This window comes from Caretta caretta, chromosome 14 (genome assembly GCF_965140235.1).
Source record: "Caretta caretta isolate rCarCar2 chromosome 14, rCarCar1.hap1, whole genome shotgun sequence".
Classification (NCBI taxonomy): Eukaryota; Metazoa; Chordata; order Testudines; family Cheloniidae; genus Caretta; species Caretta caretta.
In genome coordinates, this window is record NC_134219.1 from 33,666,156 (window position 1) to 33,676,211 (window position 10,056).

The following is a 10,056-nucleotide window of genomic DNA, read 5'->3' on the forward strand; positions in this document are numbered from 1 at the left end:
GCAGGGAACCTCGAGACTAAATTGCTGCCCCTGGTTAAGGGGGGGGGGGGGTTTGGATGCCCACCTCACTGCCTTTGAGCAGGCTGGCGATTTGAACCAAGGGGACCCTGCGGAAAAGCCCCGGTGTCTAGCTCCCTTGCTGGGTCCCAAGGCCATAGACTCCGTCAGCCAGATGGTTGGGGATGTGGACGGGCTCCCACTCCTGACCCCAACCTATATGTCTGTGTGGAGTTTCCTGGGGCCAGGCCCCTCGGACCTCCAGTGGGAGCAGAAGGTGATGGTCAATGGGGAGACATTCTTGGGGTGGCCAAAGGGCATGGGCTGCATAAACCTTCCCACATGCGGCCTGCGAGTGCTATCGACCACCCTGACCTAAGGGAGGGCGTGAAACTGGAAGGGCCTGGTGTAACTCCTACCAAGGAATGGGAGAGATGCTGGGGCATCCATGGGAACGTTGGTGGCTTCGAACTTCCCCAGGTCACCGGCTAAAGTGACCCCGCTCAGTTCGATCTCGAAGGGGGGAGAGATGTGACGAAGTGGGACTGTTCTTAATGTTTCCTCTGAATAGTGTGGGGGTGCCTCAGTTTCCCCTAGGCAGTTCTTAAGTATCTAGGGGGTGGAGTAAGGGTGTATGATCATTGCAGAGCCCTAGAGGGCAGGTGTGTGCAGGAGTCTGGACACAGAGAATGGCCGACACCCTGTTTCCTGGCAACTGATGGCCTGGGCCCTTCCCCCCCTGCAAGGTGAGAGCTGAAGGGTTGGAGAACAAAGGAATCAGGTGACCACCTGGCCCGGGAAAGGAACAAAGCCCAGAGGAGGAGGGGCTGGAGGGGTTTTCAGTTTGGGGCTGGCTGGGACATGGAGTGAAGTGCAGACGTGGTTGTCTGGCTCACTGCCCCCCAAAATGGACCCAGCTGAGGGGTCCCGTTCTCTGCACCTGCAAGCTCTGTTTTAGACCATGTTCCTGTCATCTAATAAACCTTCTGTTTTACTGGCTGGCTGAGAGTCACGTCTGACTGCGAAGTTGGGGTGCAGGACCCTCTGGCTTCCCCAGGAGCCCCGCCTGAGCGGACTCGCTGGGGGAAAGCGCATGGAGGGGCAGAGGAGGCTGAATGCTCCGAGGTCAGACACAGGAAGGTGGAAGCTGAGTGAGCTGCGTGTCCTGAAGACAGGCTGCTCACAGAAAGGCGACTGCCCCAGAGTCCTGACTGGCTTCATGGGGAGCAGTTCCAGAGCATCGCCCAGGGACTCCGTGACAGACCTCAACTGGAGTATTCTGTTCAGTTCAGGGCGCCACATTTCAAGAAAGAAGTGGACAAATTGGAGAAAGTCCAGAGAAGAGCAAGAAAAATGATCAACGGTCTAGAAAATATGACCTATGAGGGAAGATTAAAAAAAATTGGGTTTGTTTAGTCTGGAGAAGAGAAGACTGAGAGGGGACATAAAAGGTTGTTACAAGGAGGAGGGAGGAAAACTGTTCTCCTTAACCTCTGAGGATAGGACAAGAAGCAATGAGCTTAAATTGCAGCAAGGGTGGTTTAGGCTGGACATTAGGAAAAACTTCCTAACTGTCAGGGTGGTTAAGCATGGAATAAATTGCCTAGGGAGTTATGGAATCTCCATCATTGGAGATTTTTAAGAGCAGGTTAGACAAACACCTGTCAGGGATGGTCTAGATAATATTTAGTCCTGCCATGAGTGCAGGGGACTGGACTAGATGACCTCTCGAGGTCCCTTCCAGTCCTATGCCTCTGTGATTTTATTATCTCCACAGATAGAAAACAACTGTAGGACATGGCTAGCAGGAACCACACAGTTGTGATACAGTTCTTCTTTGTGGCTTTTTCCAACATCCTGGAGCTCCAAGTTTCACTTTTTCTTTCTGGTGCTGCTGTTGTACCTCATCACCATGGTGGGCAACATCCTCCTCATCACGATCACGGTGGTGGACCCTGCCCTTCAATCCCCCATGTATTTCTTCCTTTGGAATTTGTCCTTTCTGGAAATGGGTTATACTTCGTCCACTACCCCCAAGATGCTGGTGAACTTATTCTCCGAGGACAAGAGTATTTCCTTCCTGGGCTGTGTCACACAGATGTATTTCTTCTCCTTCCTGGGGATCACTGAGTGTTGCCTGCTGGCTGCCATGGCATATGACTGTTACATGGCCATATGTCACCCACTGCGCTACACGACCATGATGATCAGAGGTGTGTGTCTCCAGCTCTCAAGTGTGTCCTAGCTCATCAGGGTGCTGGTGGGAGTCGGGCAGACAACTTTCATATTCCCTCTGCCCTACTGTGCGCCTATTAGCATCAACCACTTCTTCTGCAACCTGCCCCCGCTGCTGCAGTTGGCCTGCACGGATACCTACAGGAATGAAATAGCTGTTTACACCATCTCTGTCACCTTCATCATGGTCCCCTTCCTGCTCATCCTTGTATCCTACATCCGTATCCTCCACGCTATCCTCAGTATTCCATCAGCCGCGGGCAGGAGCAAAACTTTCTCCACCTGCTCCTCCCACCTCATCATGGTGACCTTGTTTTTCGGGTCTGGCATCGTGACATATCTGAAGCCCAAATCCAGCTACTCACTCGGCAGCGACAAACTGCTTTCCCTGTTCTACTCAGTGGTGTCTCCAATGCTGAACCCTTTGATCTACAGCCTGAGGAACAAGGAGGTAAAGGAAGCCCTGAGAAGGGTGATGGTCAGAAAAATATTTATTTGAAAAGTGGGGGTAAAAATGTTATTTTAATAGTCTTGTGATGGATTTGGAGTTGCCTGTTGTAGCCTGATCTATGAATCGTATATTAATTATATTGATTACTTAAGAATTCCCAGTTATCACTCTGAGGTATTGAAAGTTCTTGTCCCAGTATCAGGCCCAGTGTTATTAAAGTTACTGTTCAGTTGGGAACCTTGATGTCCACGGTTGCAACACTCACACTTTAGGAACCCTTCTGTCTTTGTAATCGTTTATTAATACATTCAGCAAAGTCACAAACACTCTAACCCAGCAAGGTAGACTGAAATAATACATACTGTACATCCGAACTTCCATATACTCCCACCATCCCTTGCAGAACAACCAGAAATGTTAGCCATTATCTTCCTCATCACCATCACTTTCTCATTAGCACCAGTGGCCATCATCCTGGCACCTCCCAAGGGCTACATCTCTCTCTCCCCCTGCACACAGGCTGGGATACAACTTTTATAATATGTTATGTCAGGGGTAGTCAATAGGTGGACTGCGGGCCAAATCCGGACTGCCAGATGTTTTTGAATGGACTTCAAAATCTTTTAAATTACTTGTTGTTGTTATTATTGTTACTGTGGTGTGAAAAATGTTTCTCTGAAGTCTGGACCTTGACTATACCTTGACTAAGAAATTTGAACCTTGACAAAAAATAATTAACCCCAGTCTTACAGGATACAGGCCTGTAGGTTCCTTGCATTACTGCTGAATAAAATAAATGCTAAAGCGAGCTCTATGGGCTACCCTGTAGCAGTCTGTGAATACTGTATGATGCTTGTCTGAATATTGTACAGATGTTTTTGTATGCACCTATTGGGTTAATTCAACAGCCGGGTGTTCCGGAAACGACCTAGGAAGATGGACAATAGCTCAGAGAAGAGCTCCTCTGCAAACACCAAGGACAATTAACGGTGACATGCTACCTCTGCCCACCCATGGTGGGCCTGCTAGCCCAGCTTTCCCAGGACTGCATCCCTCCTGAATAGAGGAGAGCCTGGTTTGTTGAGATGGTTTAGAGGGTGCAATTGCCTCCTGACCTCCAGAGGCTGGGGGGTTCTTCGAGGAAGCATAGCCTGCCTTGTCTCTTGCTGTGCTGTGTTCCTACGGTTAAGATTAAACAACACTGTTTTAAGAAGGCTGTTTTGGGTCACTGTTATCACCGCAGGTCACGGGTCCCCAAGTGGACATGCACTTGTACCGAGTCCAGTCAGACCTGCTGAGTAATGCTGGATGATTTTAAATTTGGTTTAGAAAGAGCTCAGCAGACCCTGGCTTGCCAGACCTCACCCACTGATTGTCAAATTTCTCAGATTTACTGTAAAAGAAAAATAATAATGCAGCCAGCTCTTGGGGGGGGGGGGGGCGGAAGGGGGGGGAGAGCAGCTTTGGGGGATGCCACAAAATGAGAGAATGATTTTGCAAGGTTTTGAGAAAGACGTGGCTGAACAGAGATCAGCTTTCAGAAGAGCAAGGGAACCTGCCAAGCAGCGAGGGCTCAAATATTTGATAAAGTTTCCAGCTCAGTTTCATGTCAGGGCTCGTGAGGAAGTGCATCAGTTCCAAAAGCCACAAGGCTCGGAACATTTTGTAACTAGCCTAAAATGAATCAAGTCCCTGTTCTGTTCTAAACCACGTTTACTTGGCCTCCGTTGATGATATTGCAATCTTCAGAAATGCATGGGCAGGGCACAAGGCTCACAGAGAAATTGTGCTGAAGAGACTCAAAGGGTTTGTCCACTGCAAAGAAAAACCCATGGCTGGCCCATGCCAGCTGACTCAGGCTCGCAGGGCTCGGCTTGTGGGGCTGTTTCATTGCAGTGTAGACTTCTGGGCTCGGGCTGGAGTCCAAGCTCTGGGACCCTCCAATCTTGCCGGGTCCTAGAACCTGTGTTCTAGCCTGAGCCTGGAAGTCTACACTGCAATGAAACAGCCTCACAAGCCCGAGTCGGCTGGCATGGGCCAGCTGCGGGTGTCTAATTGCTGTATAGACATACCCAAAGGTGCCGGTCTCACAGTAAAAGTGTCAAAATGCAAGATGGGGCGAAAGTCCCTTATCCAGGCCATTGGCAGGACAGGGCCAGATTTGCCAGAAACCCTTACAAGTGGACTCCATTGTTAACTGGCCTGTACCCTGAACCAAAAAGCAAATTCAGTCTTTTAGAGGCTTGCCGAATTATTACCAAAGACTCGTGGAAGGTTTCAACAACATTGCGACTGTGATGACAGACGTCTTCAGAAAGACACAGCCTGCCAAGGTGGTTTTGACTACAGCCTGTCAGGAGGGCTTTGCTCAAGTGAAAAGACTTCTGTCAGCGACACTGGCTCTAGCCGGTCCAAATTTCGATAAAATGTTTGAACTCTGCACAGATTCATCAAGTACAGGCCTGGGAGCCTCACTGATGCAAGCAGGCAAGGGCAATAAGAAGCATCCTATTGCTTTTTTTAAGTAAACAACTGACCCATCACTGAACAAAATTACTCAGTCATCAAAAGGAAATATGCAGTTGTGGGGCAATTAAGGCTATAGCTACTGCCCAGGAAGTTCAGAGTCCTAACAGACCATTCTCCACTGGCAGGGCTTCACGGAAGAGAAGGTACCAGCTCCAGACTGCAACGCTGGAGTCCAGACATTCATGAGTACGGTATGGAAACTGCACACGTGAAGGGCAAGGAAAACATGTGACAGAAGCACTGTCCAGGCACGAGGGTTCTGAGGCAACGCATGTGGATTAGCCAGTGGCTAACCCTACTGCCTCAGTGAGAGTGGGGGAGGTGTGAGCCAGGAATCCCGTGGTGCCAAGCGGCAGAGGGGTTGCCTCGGGAAGCCCCTGAGTTGGATATCTGCATAACTCTTCACTCAATGGTGGCATGTGAGGTCTCTACCAGCCCACTAGGCATCCTAATCGGTGTGAAATGTGGGTGTGGATAATATTGAAGGAGTCGTGTGTCCATACTCAAAACAATGTCTTTAAGGTCTTGGCCTTAAGGCAGGTCATGTGGGTTGGAGGTGTTCCTACCAGGCAGGGGGTAACTGTGACCTTAAGAGCCCCTGAGTCAGCAAAGGGCCCTCTAGACTGTAACTCGCAACAGGCCTGACACACTCACTACACCCAACACACTGTTGACGTCATGTGTATCTAAGCGGTGTCACGTTAGGTATCGTATGCAAAACGGTGACGCTGCTCCCGAAAATCCTTGTGTTCTGTGTGTACGGGTTGTGTATAGCAAGTTATGTATATGTGCGGGAAATATGTTCTTAAAATGGCATTTGGAGGCCGTACATAATCCAGGTCTGCCCTAGACAAAGGAATATGGATTTACCTGTCTGATCAGCTTAATTACAGGGAGAGGACAATAAAAGGACATTTCCATATAAGGTAAACAAAGCAATCAAGCTAATAAGTGATGGAGGAAACAATGTAGTGAGCACACTGGGGGTCCGAATCTGCACCTCAAGGAAATCTTTCTAACTCGTGAGACAGACAATGGACTTTGGAAAATACAAGCAGGAGCAAAAAGCCATTCTAGTTATCCCTCAATTTGGGGACAAAGATAACAGCACCCTCTGATTCTGTGGAAGTTGGATCCCTGGCCTGGAGGGCTAAAGATGCTGGTAACTTGATGTGAGTGAGAAAACTGCTTAGGCAAAGATTGTAACTTATTAAGATTTAAGTTTTAGTCACGAGAAAGCATGCTTTGGTTTGGTTTGGTTGGAACCCGACCTGTATCTTTTTCTCTTGCTTAGTATCATTTACATTTCTGTTCTTTGTTAATAAACTTATCCTTAGTTTTACTATAAACCAATTCAGTGCTGTGATCTTGAAGTGAAGTGAGAGTCTTCAGCTAAACTAACAGTCTGGTGTGTGCGCTGCCTCTTTGGAATCAGTGAACTCCATAATTTCTGAGTGTGCAGTGACAGGGACTAGACACTGCAGGGATATGTCTTTGGGGAACTCAGGAACTGGAGGTCAGTGATGGCTACCTGCAAGGCAAGGTTAAGATTGGCAGAATCTCGAGGAGTTTACTATGAAGCAGTCAGATGGGTGTGGGAGGGAGCAACACACAGTCTAACCTCCAGCAAAGCTCAACTCTTGCTAAAGCGGAGGGGTGACACAGTGGCTTATGGTTCTGAGTTCCCTGAGCAGACCCTTATCTCCCTGTCTGGACAGGCAGGTATTGTGTATTGTACGCCTCTTGGTGTAGGCCTATTTGCATACTGAGCCAGATGCAAATTGAGAGAGTGCAAAATCTACAAAGTAAATCTGCAGGGTGAAACAAAGAGTGGAGGGGGTGTCCTGTTTGTGAATAGGATCAAAGGATTGGGCTGGTGTATCAGGGAGTGCAAAGAAACTCACTGAGTCCTTCCCCTGGGAGAAAAAGTGACCACGCATTTGTTTAAATGAAAGCAGGGTCCCAGCCAGCCTGACTGTAAAGCGCTGCAAGGATCCAGGGTGAGAAATACTCTACAAGACACAAGAGTATCTTGGGAATTAAGTCTAGGCTCTAGAATGTATGTTATGTATATAACCCTTTGTTTCCATTACTTCTACTTTCTGCTATTTGGATCTCTGTGCTTTGTTCAATTAACATCTACTTGTTTAAACTATACACGTATCTAAGTGCTGTGTGTTAAGCGGAGAGGTGCTCTAAGGTAGAACTGATAACCTGGGCTTCACTGATCCTTTGGGAGCAGCCAATCTGTGACTACCGCAAGTGTCCAGTGGACAAGGGGCTGGATGCTCCAGGGAGATGCTCGGGGGTTGGAGAGTGTCTGTCACTAACCTGCAGAGTGACCGTGGGGCCTGCATAGGCCTAGGGGGAGTGCATGTGTTGCCCTTGGTCGGTGGAGATGGGGCGTTGACCCCCGGCAGGCACAGTCAGGGTCAAGAGGTTGTGTCAGTTTTATTACGGTAGCACCTAGAAACTCTGTTCACCCAAAATGACTTGCCCAAATTGTGGGAGTTGTGAAAAGAACTCAGTGCTCTACAGCGCAAGGTACCATCAGCAAGGATACTGGACGGTAGCACACTTTTTTCTCCCCAACATTCTTCTCAAGGCCGCCTGCACCCCTTGGTTCCTCAGGCTGTAGATAACGGGGTTCAGCATGGGCGTGAGGACAATGTACACCAGGCCGAACGGCCTGTCTCTGCCCCCTCCATAACTTGACTTGGGTCAGAAATTGATAACACTCACGGATCCATAGAATACAGTCACCACCACGAGGTGTGAGGAGCAGGTGGAGAAGGCTTTGTGCCTTCCCTCAGCAGAAGACATCTTGAGGATGATGTGGGCATAAGACACAAGGATCAGCAGGCCAGGGGCCATGACCGCCAACACGACCACCACAAATATCTCCACCTTGTTCAGGTAGATGTCGGCGCAGGCCAGCTTCAGAAGAGGGGGGATGCACCACAAGAAGTGGTGAATCTCAAATCACTAACATCTGGGTCAGAGGAGCAATGGGTCAGAGGAGACTTAAGTGTATAAAATAATGAATGGTGTAGAGGCGGTAGATTAGGCCCTTCTGTTCTCCCTGTCTCATAACACAAGAAGAAGGGGACTGTGACCCAGGAACCCCTTTGGTGCCAAGTGGCAGAGGGCATAGGTTTTTACATTGGGTTGGATATCTGCATAATACCAAAGGGTGACATGTGAGATTACGAAGAGCCAGCTGCCCACTGGTCATCATAATCACTGCAAAATGTATGTACGGATAATATTTAAGGAGTTATGGTATCTATACTAGGCAAAGAAAAACACTAAATCCTTCACTTGGGAGGCAACTGACAGTGTATTTGCTTCAGGGAACCTGGGTCATGGCCAAGGCTAGCTGTAATGCTCTGCAAGCATTTTGGGGTGAGCAATATTCTGCAAGACGTGAGAGTCTCCTGTTAATCAAGTCTGGGCTCCAGAATGCAGGGTATGATTTTGTTTTATATGTAACCATTTGTTCCCAATACTTTTACTTGCTGCTACTTGACTCTCTGTGGTTCGGTAAATAACGTCAGACTTCTTTTGACTGTAACCATTTCTTAGTGCTGTGTGTCAAGCAGAGCCATGATCTGAGGTGGACCTGGCTCGGGTGTTGGAGCGAGCCTGTCGCTAACCTGTACAGTAACAGCGGGGCCTGCATAGGCCTAGAAGGGAGTGCTTGTGTCACCCATGACCAGTGGATTTGAGGAGCTGACCCCCGGCAGGCACAGACTTGGCTTCCCCACGCTAAGGGCAGGTGGCAGTGGGTACCGCACAACCCCAGGCATCCACAAGAAACATCACAGGGACATACAATAAAATTAAAAGATGGCAAATTCTGAACCAATAAATACCTTTTCCTACGATGTGTGATTAGACTGTAATCATGAAAGCGGGACTGGACATTTGTATGGCTAACAAGAATAGCCAGAGTTATCATATGTAATGATGATAATACCTATTACTCTAAGCAGCAGGTTGTTTTTCTCTAGGGATCAGACAGAGACTCTCAGCTCTTCTGCTGCAAAAACAAGACAACCCTGAGTAGAGGCTGAGGACATTAGGTTTGAAACCGCCCCACACACAATGTGTATCCCCATGTCGGGTAAAGACTGTGTATCATTACCCCTTTTTGACCAGAGTGGCAAGGCAAAGTTTGGAGCCATGGGGATGTCCCCATTGGAAGTAGAAATTGATGGAGTCTGGTATTTTCTTTGATCTCGTTTATTGACAAGGAATGTACAAAGTCCAACTTCTCTGAATGCATGAGGAACCAAGAACAAAAGGAGCAGCTTCTTTGCTTACTGCCCCAAGTCTCGTTAGCCACCTTATTAGATCCAAACACTCACTTTTTCCAGGCTCGCACTGGGCTACTGCTTGGCTTTTTTCCCCTCTAGCGCGCTCTCTCTCTCTCTCTCTCTCAGCAAAGCCCTTCTGCCCACTCAGTCCAAATTCCTGGGCAAGTTCACACACCTCTTTATCTTAGGTGGGGGAAGGGGCTTCTGCTTAACTCATCCTGACAGGTATGTGACTAGAAGGGTGTGTTCACACATCAGTTAGAATACGTTTTTTAACTCAACCATAACGAGGTTTCGTCCAGCTCATTAGAACATCCCCCACCTCAGCGGAGGCTCGGGCTAGTCACTCAGGCTTGGCCCCACCCTACAATGTTCACCCAGCTATTTTTAGCACGCTAGCACAAGCCCTGCTAGGGCGAGTCTGCCTGCCTAGGCTGGGAGGCTCACCTTCAGCTGCCGTGTAGACGTACCCTCAATGGTTCAACTACTGTCATGCCTTCAATTAGTTCCTGTGTATTAATTTGA

At 48.6% G+C, this 10,056-nt stretch overlaps 1 pseudogene; it reads left to right on the forward strand.

The window, feature by feature from the left end:
• Positions 1 to 1,779: 1,779 nt before the first annotated feature.
• On the forward strand, positions 1,780 to 2,731 carry LOC142069079 (olfactory receptor 10A4-like; annotated as a pseudogene).
• Positions 2,732 to 10,056: the final 7,325 nt, after the last annotated feature.